Raw genomic sequence first — 13,867 nt, forward strand, 5'->3', positions numbered from 1 at the left:
GCTCACAAGAAACGTTACCTTCCTGGAGCTCTTTCCTATTGCGGTGGCACTGCAGATCTAGGGAGGCATTTTATCCAACACTAAGCGTTTTGGTGAGACAGCATGTCTGCAGTCATGGCTATAAATAATCAGAAGGCAAAGTGTCCATTCGTGTTACGCTTGCTTAAGGCCCTGGTTCGCAGTTGCTTGGCCTATAACGTGTTTTTCTCAGCAAAGCATGTCCCAGGGGTAAATAATGCGGTTGCTGACGCCTTGTCTCAGTCAAAGTCGGCAGAATTCAGAGCACTGTGGCTGCAAGCAGACGAGACAATGTGAGTCTTCCGACCGGTGCTATGGAAGCTTGGTGCCCCACCGCCTCTGACCTGATCACAGCATCCGTGGTGCCAAAAACTAAACATATGTATGAGTTGTCTTGGCAAATATACAATGCTTCCTTCCAATCCCCAGTAGTGGCAGACCGGTTTCACCCAGAGGGAGTCTTGAGGTTCCTGGTGCTGCAAAGAGAGGGTGTTAAGTCTCTGAACTTAGTGCGGAGGCAGCTTTCCGCAATTGCCTTCTTTGCTGGGTTAAAAGGGGTATCGGACCCCACAAAAGATCCAAGGGTGCGGAGGGCCATTATGGGTTGGGAACGTATCAACTTCCCTAAGGAGGACACCAGGAGGCCTATTGACGTGGGGAGACTGGCTCGATTGGTAATGGACCTGGCATGGGTATGCAGTTCCCCCTATGAACTTAGCCTCTTCCGCTTCACCTATTTTCTAGCCTTTTTTGGTGCATTCAGCATATCAGAAATGGTTGCGGCCTCCAAGGCTGGCCTGGGGTCAGGGACTGAGCTGTCCGACGTCGTCACTGATAGATCTCTGAACCTTCACACGCAGAGAACTAAGACAGACCCGCGCAGGAAGGGCACATGAGTGTGCCTCGGTTCAGCCCCGTGGACCACCTACTGCCCGGTGGTGCTGGCAGGGGAATTCCTCTGGGTGCTACAAGTTGCTGATACACAGGAATGAGTCCCTACTCACCCGCTACCAATTTACACAAGTATGCAAGCGCGCCCTGGCAATTATGGGCGAGGAGGAGTCTGGGTTTACTTTGCATTCCTTTCGCTGCTGCTTTGGGCCTATATCTGACGATGCCATGAGGAGGGTTGGTAGGTGGAAATGCAATTGCTATGAACATTATGTGCGCCCTCATTTAGTTTAGGCTTCATCTCGGACCTTGATTCTTCGCCTCTCTGTTCTAGTGGTCAAGCGTGGTACTATTCATGTGTGCTGGTGTGGACACTCCTTCATTCAAAGAGCTGCTCAATACTTTACTGACTCTGGCCTGGAGTTAACACAGAGGAAAGCGGGATTTCAACATCATTGGGTGGATATTGGCAGGACTCAAGCTATAGGATTTGTTTCATTACCTTGAAAAGGCACTGGACGAAGGCGTGGTCCCACCCCCTGACATTATTGTCATTCACATGGGTGACAACGATATGGTGTCTCTAGGTAGGCGGGGTGTTAGGGAGGCTCTCTTTTCCACCTTGTCTAAAGTAAGAACTCGGCTACCAACAGCAGCCTTGCTGTGGTCCGGCTGGAGTGGCTGGGAGGGTGGGGAGGGGGAGGTGTCAACCAGGGCAATCAATGACTCGGTAAGGAAACTAAACCATTCGGTTGAGAAAATCATGGCCAATTCATCTATGCGGCACAACCTGATACAGGTTACTAAACCCGAGTTATATCACCATGAAGGGGTGCACTTGTAAAGTAGGGGCCAAGAGTTGTTCAACTCGCCAGAGTTGTTTGGGGTCGGGGGGGGACGAGGGGGGAGTGTGAGTTCGCCGGTTATCTCCTCACCCTGTGGCGGGTGTTTCGGGCGGGAAATAGCAGGAAATACTCTCAATACGGACTCTTGGCTGGACTGGCCCTGGAGCGAGGCGGGTATGTGTGGGCACTAGGCTGGCAAGAGAGGAGGGTTGACCTGCCGGTGGCCCTGGACTCTCTTGCCCTGCCCTGGATGCCTGGTTGGAACTTTTGTGGGCTACACCTGTGTTCATGTATACCCCGATGGAGCCGATGCGCTATGTGGTGCCCTGGGATTTAAAGAGACCACCCTTCTGGAGGGAAGGGGTGAAAAGTTGTTGTGCCAAAGACGTTTTGGTGATGTCCTCTGCTGACTGATATAAAAGCCCGGGTGGCGGTGCGGCTGGGGCCTGCCGGTACAATGCCCACTGCTGCCATAGTGGCCAAGAGACTGTCTACACGAGTGCTGTAACTAATCGGCTGGCAGCCGTCCTTGTATAAACACTGAAATGCTTGAGGTTATATTTTCATACCTTGGATGTCTTCGAAGTATTTGTATGACAATTGACAATTCTCCTGTACTCTGAGGGGGTGTCTTTGTGGTGGATGGTTCACATGCAGTACATGATTTTACACTGCGATATAATGTTTAACACGTATTACTGTACTACTGTAATAAAGGGCTACGCTTGGGCTTCCCACATACTTTAAGCAGCCTGGTATGTTTTTGTTAACGGAGGGGCGAGTTGCCCATTGTGCGCACACTATAGGAGGGGTGCTGAACAGCGAACAAGGTAAATCAGGGAGAGGACGAAAGGAAGCCGATGAAGGAAAATGATGGGAGGGGAAAACGTTTTTGAAAACTAATGAGATCTGAATAAAAGACAGATTGAAAGAATGGGAGTGAGTGAGCAAGAGGAATGAGACAAAAGGAGCAACAGTGCGATGAGGAGGATATAACAGTAGTTTGACCAGAAAGGAGTTACAGTAGTGTGATGATGAGGGAGAGGAACCAATGCCATGAGAAAGAGGGAGAGCAGTGTAGTGAGGAGGCAAGACCAACAGTGTGGATGAGGAAGGCGCAGCAGTAGTGCGAGGCGGAAGGGAAAGCAGTAGAGCAATGTGATCATGTGGACTGGAGGGAGGAGTGTGATGGAAAAGGGGAACAGTAGTGCGTGAAGGAACGGGAAAAAGCAGTGCCATGCATGCTGAGGAGCAGTAGTGCGATGAAGGCGGAGCAGCAATGCCATGAGGAAGCGGTAGCAGTATTGTGATGAAGCGCACTGGTTTATATCTGTTATCATAGACGTCTAGCTAATACGTTCTGAAATCTGAAATAAGACGTTTCTAGCCCAGTAAACATTTATACCATTACAGGGAATGTCTTGTTCTAATCTATACACATCGAAAAGGCCAACTATACAATTTTAAATGCTTTCCACCTGTGTTAAATGTAAGCATTTTGTTTATAAAACAGGCAAAAACAACTGCAATATTGATTAATTCTCTGTTTTCACTGCACTCTTTATATTTGCTTCATTTCGAACCAGGGCTCGAAAAATCTGCTGGACCACTCACCACTCACTATGGCGAGTTTTATTTTATGAGGTCGAGGTGTTCTGTTCAGTCAAAAAACGAATTAGCAATTACATGCCTTTAAATCTTATTCTTGTCACATTTGCTCTGTATTCAGAGACAAAGGTCAAAAGTCAGTTTGTCGTCTTGCAATGCACATACTTTTCCTTGTGACTGCAGAGTTCCAGGATTTTGTAAGGTGAACTGTCTGACCTATGTGAAATGAAAGGCTTTTGGTATCAGGTTTGGTTTCAAAATATATTTCAGTAGCTGTTAAAGACCATTTTATGTACTTCTGTGTGATGAAAAAAATATTTTAATAGGATGAGAAAAAAGTCAGGACACTACTTGGTGATGTTAAAATGATATATGTTTCTGAAACCCAATTTTCACAGATTATTGTTAATACACTATATAGTTTTATCAGTAAAGCTACAAGTTAGTGGGAAGGCTTTTGGCCATTTCTTGGAAATTTACTGTCTGTAAATGACAGTGCACTACCACATCATGCTTTAGTAATATATTAATTTAAAGTGGGTGTTTAACCCGTTCTGTGCCTTGGACGAGGTGACCTCGTCCAAGGCTACAGTTCCCGTGTGCCTTGGACGAGGTCACCTCGTCCAAGGCACGGGAACTTGGGGGAGCGCTAGTGCGCCCCCCTCCCCCCAAGGCGGGGATGGAAGGGGAAGACCTTCCCTTCCACCCTCGACCGCCCCCCCGGCAATCCGATGACGTCAGCGCGCGCACAGCGCGCCAACGTCATCAAGTGTTGCTGGACGCGCTGGAAGCCATTTAGTTCCAGCGCGTCGAGGGGATAGGACCCATCGAGGTGAGTCCTTTCCTTTTTTGGGGTTTTGGGGGGGGGGGGAGAAACAGACACGGGGGGAAAGGAATCTCCACTAGCCACCAGGGATTTTTAGAGGTCTGTTTCTTTTGGGGGTGACCCCTTGGGCAAGGGTCGCCCACCTGAGGGGCAATTTATTTTAGTATTTCACCCCCCCGGGGGCAGATCTGCCGATTTTTCAGCAGATCTGCCCCCGGGGGGGCGAAATCCACTAGACACCAGGGATTTTGTTTTTATTGTGTTTTTTGGGGGTGACTCCTTCGGCAAGGGTCGCCCCCCCCCCCCGGGGGTCCATTTTTTTTAGTGTTTCGCCCCCCCCCCCCCCCCCCCCCTCCGGGGGCAGATCGCCTTTTTTCGGCCGATCTGTCCCCGAGGGGGGGGAGGGGGGGGGGGGGCATGGTGGGGACGACGAAATCCACTAGACACCAGGGATTTTGTTTTTATTGTTTATTTTGGGGGCAACCCCTTGGGCAACTGTCGCTCCCCTGGGGGCTATTTTTTTTTCCTGTTTCGGCCCCCCGATAGCAGACCAGCCATTTTTTTGGACGATCTGGCCCCCCGGGGGGGGGGGGATGGAAGCACACTAGGCGCCAGGGATTGTGTGGTGTGTGTGTGTGTTTGGGGGCACCCCTTGGGCAACGGTCGCCCCCCTAAAGTGGGGCAAGTTTGTATTGGCCATCTCTGCCCCCTTTGGGGGCAGATGGGCCTATTTTTGTAGGCCCATCTGCGTCCAAGGAGGGCAGAAACCACCAATACGCCAGGGGGCACAGAGGTGTTTCCCATTTCTGCCCCCCTTGGGGGCAGATTGGCCAATTTGTTTACGCCCATCTACCCCGAGGGGGGCAGGATCCACTTAGGTACCAGGGACAACTTCTAAGTTCTTGGTGGTGGGGGGTTTGTCAACTGGCAAAGTATTTGTATTTGTGATTATAACAATTTATTTCTTCTTTTTCTTCTAGTTCAACGCTTTTGCTTCCTTTGCTGTGGATCCTTGCGGTTTTGGCAGTAGTTGTCCCGCGGATTGCATAGTTGCATGCTTTAGGTAAGTGAAAGCAATTTACTCCAAAGGAGTATTGTTGACATGCATGAATGACATGTTTGTAGGTGGTGTACTAAATGGAGTATTGTGTGTTTGACATTGTCCTTAGATTGGAGCACAGTGATGTTTGTGTTGTCATATGTCTAATTTGCTTTTTTCTTTTTTCTTTTTAGGGGGATATCATTGGTGATTGCTGTGTCTGTGCAGAGTGGTTGCTTGGTGAGTAGCTTTTTCAGGCAAGTGAGTGGTATAGTTTTTTGTAGTACATAACTCTTTGTGATAAAGCTACACCTTGTTTATTACTTATTTTAGTGCTAGTTGTTGTTGGCAATCCATTTGTTGTTAGTGAGGATCATGGCTAGCCGCAGAGTGACCACTCAGCAGGTTGTTCGCATGCTCTGAGTCGTCTTCAGACCATGATTACGACACTGACTCTGCATCTGAGGCAGAGAAGGAAGCAGGAGATTCTGGAAGTGAGTTTTCTGTCCGAGAGTATTCTTCTGATGAGGAAGCTACTCTCAGTGCAGATGAAGGGCCTGTGTTAGAGGAGGACATTGATGTGCCAAGAGTGCAGCAGCCTGGGGCTGATGGGTTTCCCATTAGAAGACCCGACACCTGGATTGCCCCAAACATGGAGCAGCCACAGTTACCTGCATTTACTGGTCTCCCAGGATGTAGAGTTAATACGGAAAACTTTTTGCCTGTCCATTTCTTTCACTTGTTTATGGACGATGTATTTTTGGAAGAGATTGTGGAGCAGACAAATTTGTATGCAGAGCAATATTTGCGGGACAACGCTGCCAGACTTAAGCCTCAGTCTAGAGCTACTCAGTGGGTTCCCACATATCTGGAGGAGATGAAAAGGTTTTTAGGTTTGACTTTTTTGATGGGGTTGATCAGGAAGCCGTCACTGGCTTCTTATTAGTCTACTAGTCCCTTGATGGCAACCGCTATATTTCCTGCAACTATGACACGTAATCGGTATTTGCTTCTTCTTCGTATGCTACATTTTGTAGACAATGCTTTAGCCTTGCCACGAGATCACCCTGATTGTGACTGTCTTTTTAAGATTAGGCCTGTCCTTGATCATTTTGTGGATCGGTTTTCAGAGGTCTATGTTCCAGGCAAAGAGATAAGTGTGGACGAGTCTTTGGTCCTTTTCAAGGGGCGTTTAGTTTTTAAGCAGTACATTCCTAGTAAGAGGGCACGGTATGGGATTAAATTGTATCTGCTGTCAGAAAGCAGTACAGGATATGTGTATAATTTCCGGGTCTACACTGGTAGGGATTCCAGTATTGACCCTCCTGGTTGTCCGGCCACTTTTGGAGTTAGCGAAAAAATTGTGTGGGAACTTGCTAGACGGCTGTTTAACAAAGGTCACCATTTGTACGTAGATAATTTCTACACTGGAGTGCAGTTGTTCAAGGAGTTGTTTAGAGTGGACACTGTTGCTTGTGGCACAATCCGTTCTAACCGGAAAGGCTATCCAAGGGAGCTTGTCTGTAAGAAACTTGTGAGGGGACAGTGCAGTGCCTTGCGGAATAATGAGCTGCTAGCTATGAAATTTTCAGACAGGAGGGATGTGTACATGCTATCAACCATCCATGATGAGAGTACTTCCCCTGTGGCTGTTAGGGGTCAGGTTGCGGAAGTGCGCAAACCTGCGTGCATTTTGGACAACAATAGGCACATGGGTGGTGTTGATAGAGTAGATCAGAGGTTGGAACCTTACACTGCTCTTCGTAAGTCTTATGTGTGGTATAAAAAGTTGGCCCTACATTTATTTCATTTGGCAACTTTTAATGCCTTTATTGTATACAAAGATTGTTCACCTGAGTCAAGGATGACATTTGTTAAATTTCAGGAGTCGGTGATAGAAAGCCTTCTTGTGGTGGAACCGGCAAGAGTTCCTAGAGTAGAAGTGGTGGAGGATGTGGCTAGATTGAAAGATCGGCACTTTTCAGATCACATTCCTCCCACTCCCAAAAATGACTTGCCCACAAAGAAATGTAGAGTATGTGCCCGGAGATTAATCCGGAGGGAGAGCCGGATGTACTGTCCCGAATGCCCTTCAAAGCCTGGGCTGTGTGTACCCAGCTGTTATAGAAGTTACCATACAAAAAAAACCTTCTGGGAAATACCGTGAGCGTAAGCTGTCTGTTTTATATTTTCATATGTTTCACGGTTGGCATCTCTGTCATGTATTTAGTTAGAGCTTATGTGTTTGTAGTTTTGTGCTTATTTTATAATTAGTGGTTTCTTTGTAGTTTATAAACAAAAATAAAAGTGATGGCGGTGTGCCTGGGGTGGCGCTTGGCTGGCGGTGTGCGTGGGGTGGCGCTTGGAAGGTGGTGTGCGTGGGGTGGCGCTTGGAAGGCGGTGTGCGTGGGGTGGCGCTTGGAAGGCGGTGTGCGTGGGGTGGGTCTTGGAAGGCGGTGTGCTTGGGGTGGCGCTTGGCTGGCGGTGTGCTTGGGGTGGCGCTTGGCTGGCGGTGCCAGCCAAACGCCAGTCCACGCTCCCATCAGCTGGTGGGATTCTTGTAACAGGCATGTGGGCGTATGTAAGTGATGGGCCCTTGAGTGGCGCGGTCTGTCGATGTGAGTGCTGTAATGTGCTGGGCCCGTGGTTGGCGGTGTGAATGGTCTTGTGCGTGTCATGTATGAAAGGTGTGTGAATGGACTGTAAAGCGGTTGGTGCCTTGTCGCGGCTTTACTGCTCACGAGCTGTGAGTCATTGGTTCAGTTTTTTGCCTTTCAGTTATTAATAGTGCATTTCATTTTTGTGAAATCTCTTGTTAATAAAATGTTATCCACTGAACCATCACTCTTGTGCCAAATCCAACCAGTATGTGTGGTAAAAATGACAAAACCTGCTCCGCTGTAATCAGGCGTCGCAGCACACCTGTGACACGCTAGGTGCCTCGGGTGGGACCCCGATGATGAAGCATGCCACCAACTTGGTTGGTGGGTGAGGGGTCTTTTTCACATAACCTAAGTGTGTTTCTTTTCACAATTTTAGTGTTTGGCACATCACGGACGTATGTGCACACATCAAAATGATAAATTCCCAAAATACCTGTGTTTTGGGGGGGGGGGGGGGGGCAACCTATGTTTTTGGTCCTGGGTGCGGCCTTCATCTAGGGAAACCTACAAAACCCAGACATTTTTTAAAACTAGACACCCCAAGGAGTCCAGGGAGGTGTGGCTTGCGTGGCTCCCCCAACATTTTCTTACCCAGACTCCTCTGTAAACCTCAAAATTTGCATAAAAAAAGCATATTTTCCTGACTTTTCTTAGTAGGATCACCGCTCCAGCACAAAATTCCTACTCCTCAGTTTTCCCCTCAGTCTCCCAAGTAAAATTACACCTCACTTATGTGGGTCCCCAAAGCAGAGTCCGTGTAAAGATGTATAAAAGAATATGTCCTTATAAACTCGCTGTGCTATCCCCTCTATCTCTACAAGTTTTGGGCCTTATTCTGTTGCAGGCACCTGGCCCACCCACACAAGTGAGGTATCATTTTTATCGGGAGACTTGGGGGAACGCTGGGTGGAAGGAAATTTGTGGCTCCTCTCAGATTCCAGAACTTTTTGTCACCGAAATGAGAGGAAACAGTGTTTTTTTAGCCAAATTTTGAGGTTTGCAAAGGATTCTGTGTAACAGAACCTGGTCAGAGCCCCACAAGTCACCCCATCTTGGATTCCCCTAGGTTTCTAGTTTTCAAAAATGCACAGGTTTGGTAGGTTTCCCTAGGTGCCAGCTGAGCTAGAGGCCAACATCTACAGTTAGGCACTTTGCAAAAAAACACCTCTGTTTTCTTTCAAAATATTGGATGTGTCCTCGTTGCGCTTTGGGGCATTTCCTGTCGCGGGCGCTAGGCCTACCCACACAAGTGAGGTATCATTTTTATCGGGAGACTTGGGGGAACGCTGGGTGGAAGCAAATTTGTGCCTCCTCTCAGATTCCAGAACTTTCTGCCACAGAAATGTGAGGGACATGTGTTTTTTTAGCCAAATTTTGAGGTTTGCAAAGGATTCTGGGAAACAGAACCTGGTCAGAGCCCCACAAGTCACCCCATCTTGGATTCCCCTAGGTCTCTAGTTTTTAAAAATGCACAGGTTTGGTAGGTTTCCCTAGGTGCCGGCTGAGCTAGAGGCCAAAATCTACAGGTAGGCACTTTGCAAAAAACACCTCTGTTTTCTTTAAAAAAAAATGGGATGTGTCCACGTTGCGTTTTGGGGCGTTTCCTGCCGCGGGCGCTAGGCCTACCCACACAAGTGAGGTATCATTTTTATCGAGAGACTTGGGGGAACATAGATTAGCAAAACAAGTGTTATTGCTCCTTGTCTTTCTCTACATTTTTTCCTTCCAAATATAGGAGTGTGTGTAAAAAAGACATCTATTTGAGAAATGCCCTGTAATTCACATGCTAGTATGGTCACCCCGGAATTCAGAGATGTGCAAATAACCACTGCTCCTCAACACCTTATCTTGTGCCCTTTTTGGAAATACAAAGGTTTTCTTGATAGCTATTTTTTACTCTTTATATTTCAGCAAATGAATTGCTGTATACCCGGTATAGAATGAAAACGCACTTCAGGGTGCAGCTCATTTATTGGCTCTGGATACCTAGGGTTCTTGATGAACCTACAAGCCCTATATATCTCCGCAACCACAGGAGTCCAGCAGACGTAACAGTATATTGCTTTCGATAATCTGACATTGCAGGAAAAGTTACAGAGTAAAACGTAGAGAAGAATTTATGTTTATTTCACCTCAATTTCAATATTTTTCTTTTTCAGTTGTTATTTTCTGTAGGAAACCCTTGTAGGATCTACACAAATGACCCCTTGCTGAATTCCGAATTTTGTCTACTTTTCAGAAATGTTTAGGTTTCTGGGATCCAGCATTGGTTTCATGCCCATTTCTGTCACTGACGGGAAGGAGGCTGAAAGCACAACATTTTTTAAAAATGGGGTATGTCCCAGTAAAATGCCACAATTGTGTTGAAAAATTGGGTTTTCTGATTCAAGTCTGCCTGTTCCTGAAAGCTGGGAAGCTGCTGAGTTTAGCACCGCAAACCCTTTGTTGATGCCATTTTCAGAGGGAAAACCACAAGCCTTCTTCTGCAGCCACTTTTTCCAATTTTTTTTTTAAAAAAAAAACGAAATTTTCACTGTATTTTGGCTAATTTCTTGGCCTCCTTCAGGGGAACCCACAAAGTCTGGGTACCTCTAGAATCCCTAGGATGTTGGAAAAAAAGGATGCAAATTTGGCTTGGTTAGCTTATGTGGACAAAAAGTTATGAGGGCCTAAGCGCGAACTGCCCCAAATAGGCAAAAAAAGGCCTGGCACAGGACGGGGAAAAGGCCTGGCAGCGGAGGGGTTAAAGAAACTGAGAAACACTCCTGCCCTGATGGCAAAGCTATTAGTAAACAAAGAGGCAAGTCATGTATGGATAATGTGTACCCTATACGCAAGTTAGATTATACATGGAGCAAACGTTTAGTGTATTTAATCAAACAAAAGAGGATTTTTTTTTACAGCAGAAATGCTGAACTCACATATTTGAAGGTGCACTCATACGTGAGAATGAAGAAAAAGATGACGGTATACTTGCCTAGGATCACACAATTTGAGACCCGTTTCCAGGTCAAGTACATTACAGTTAGGTCGAGTAGATTATTCAAGCTACTCGACCTGCAGGTCTAGTAACATTTTTATGATTTTTCAAGGCCTGCGAACCACACTGTAACAGCAATGTCGAGAAAGCAGTCATTCCGGGTTCTTTTAGATGTCCATAATGCCATGTGCTCTAATTACCAATTGAGTCGGCTTCCTTCTTTTTAATTGCCTTTTAGCTAAACCAGCAATAAGTCTGAACGTTGCAAGTAGACAGAACAGAGTGCCTGGGCCCTGGGCCCCAGTTCTCAAGATCACTCTAGCTTTGAATTTTTTTCAGATTAGGGCTTTATAAAATGCCCTGCCCTATTTTGTTGTGGTTCACAGTCCGCCTGCAGAGCATTGCAGTTTCTCCCTCTTCCTGATCTCAAAATGAGAAGAGGACGCAACAACAGCAAGAGAACAAAATTGGCGAGGGAGTGGGCGGAGGGAAGAAACATGGACTGGAGGGGGACCATCACGGAGGCACAGACCAGATTCATAAACTAAAAAGTTCCTGAATGGTAGCAGCGGTGGGTGGACAATGGAAGGGCACCAATCGCACTAAATCTATCAGTATAATGCTGGCCAATTAGGAGACAGCAAAAAAGAGTGACAATGAAGATAATGAATGGTAAGCAATGGGCGCCCCCACAAGCTCCTTATAAGTAAACAATATGTCTCACATATCTTATGGGCACCTGTTCTCTTAAATGTCCTCAATGCAGCAGTTACTGTGGGTATCCCTGCCTCTTGGAGACTGGCATGTATTGTCCCAGTGTTTAAAAAGGGTGACCGAAATGATCCTAAGTCCTACCGCCCTATTTCTCTACTGGACTCTTCGGTGAAGATTTTGGGACGGATTATTTTAAGGCGCCTGGAGTCCTGGATGAGAGGGAATTATATTTTAATTCGGGATCAGTATGGTTTCAGGGAAGGCCTTGGCACGCGAGATCAATGTCTTAACCTATTGATGCTGATCGGCAAATACACGCAGGCTAGGAAAGGTACGCTCTATCTTGCTTTTATGGATCTTAGCTGTGCCTTTGATAAGGTGAACCGGTCTATATTATGGGAAAGATTAAATCAGCTAGGGCTGGATCCTAATATTGTAGAGTTGCTCCGATACTTACATTCTGGGACGATTGCTAATGTTAGGGTGGGGTCGAATGGGGAATGCTCAGAGGCCTTTAAGCTTTCAAGGGGTGTGCGCCAGGGGTGTGTTCTGGCTCCTACTTTGTTCCTTCTATATACAAATGGATTGTCTGATTTTCTGATGAAACATTGTAGGGATGTTCCAAAGGTGAATGGTACTGATATCCCTGTACTAATGTACGCGGATGACGCAGTCCTTATGGCCCGTACTATGAATGGTCTCCGGGAATCAGTTAGAGCTTATGCCTCATTTATGTCCGCTTTGGGTTTAGAGGTCAATTTTAAGAAATCTCATTTTATGGTGTGTGGAAGACCCCTGAGTAGGGTGGGGGAGCTAAGGGTGGAGGATCAAATTATTAGTAGGGTCCATGAGTTTCCATATCTAGGGATTATTTTTGATGAGAAGGGATCTTGGAAACCTTGTATTGCCAGAAGGGGTGCGCTTTTTCATGCAGTAGTTGGCACAACTTTTGACTTTGCTGTAAGGGTAGGTAGTAAACCCATCAAGCCCTTGCTTCAAATTTATAGGCGGAAATGCCTCCCCCATTCTGCTGTATGGTGCTGCACTTTGGGGGTATAGGGACTCCCGAGCCCTTACGGTGGAAGAAAATCGGTTCTGTAGAAGGCTATTGGGAGTTGGACAAAATATCCCTGGTTTCAGCCTTCATTTGGAGCTGGAGCTTGAGTTTGTCCAGGACACTATTCAGTTGGCTCCCCTTCTGCTATGGATTTCAATTTGGACTAACGAACATGCCACTCTGAATAGGGATATCTTAAAGGATTGTCTGGCTTGTGACAATGTAAAGAATATTCCCTGGTTGATGCACATAAGGAAGATGGCTCATGATTTGGGGCATCCTGATTTGGTTGATTATCCTGATAAGAAATGGGTTAAGGAGAATTTTTTAAAAATCCAGAAGAACAGGAGGGAGGGGGAGGCCTTAGGGAAAAAAATCGATCAGGGATTTCATTATGCTAAAGATGTGGGTAGGTCCTGAGCGCTATCTCTTAGAGATAAAGGATGTGAGGGAAAGGTCTCTCATAACCAGTTTCCATTTGGGGATCATTAGAAGTAATTTGTGTTTCCCGTTAGGTCAGTATGGGGACAAATGTATTAGACCCTGCCCCTGTGATGGGGTGTCCCAACAGACCTTGCCCCATTTTACTTTGTTTTGTGTTATTTATGCCCCATTCAGAACTCGTTTTTTATTACCTCTCCTAAGGCCCAAGGGTTTTGTGCAATATCGCCCGGCTTTTATGTGGCTGCAGATGGCCTCAGATGTATTGGTGTGGAAGGGGCTGGGATCATTCCTGAAGGGAGCTATTACTTGGCGTAACAATGTAGAGTTTTTAGAATGAATCCTTCTATTTTACTGTTTCTATGTATGTGGTTATATATGTTTTTATTCCTGATGGGTGTTCTTATTATTTATGGTTTTATTGCTAATTTTAACAAATGTATTGAAGATTATTTATTGTAATGGATGAATTTTTTCATACCGAATAAAAGTTATTATTATTAATATGTCTCACAGTGTAAGCGAGATCTGAAAATGCATAGATCCCTTTACAGCATCAAAAATACAATTAATACAGTATGTAAAGTTTGGCCTTGATATAATTTGCAGGAAAAAGTTAGGAAGACTCAAGCCAAAACTGCACCCGAGCAGTGGATAAGGACAGGTATCTATATCAAAATTGCATAGCACTAGTCTGAGGAAACCTAGCACTTTAAAGGTATTATTAAGGGAATATTTAGAATAAATAGATTAAAGCTATGTATTGCTATTTGTTTCTGTAAACA

The 13,867-nt window shown here is 46.1% G+C and overlaps 1 protein-coding gene across 2 annotated transcripts in view; it reads right to left on the bottom strand.

The window, feature by feature from the left end:
• Positions 1 to 13,867, bottom strand: part of FAM234B (family with sequence similarity 234 member B) — a 254,974-nt gene that overhangs the window by 139,007 nt on the left and 102,100 nt on the right. The window lies entirely within an intron of this gene.

Source organism: Pleurodeles waltl, chromosome 4_2, assembly GCF_031143425.1.
Source record: "Pleurodeles waltl isolate 20211129_DDA chromosome 4_2, aPleWal1.hap1.20221129, whole genome shotgun sequence".
Lineage (NCBI taxonomy): Eukaryota > Metazoa > Chordata > Amphibia > Caudata > Salamandridae > Pleurodeles > Pleurodeles waltl.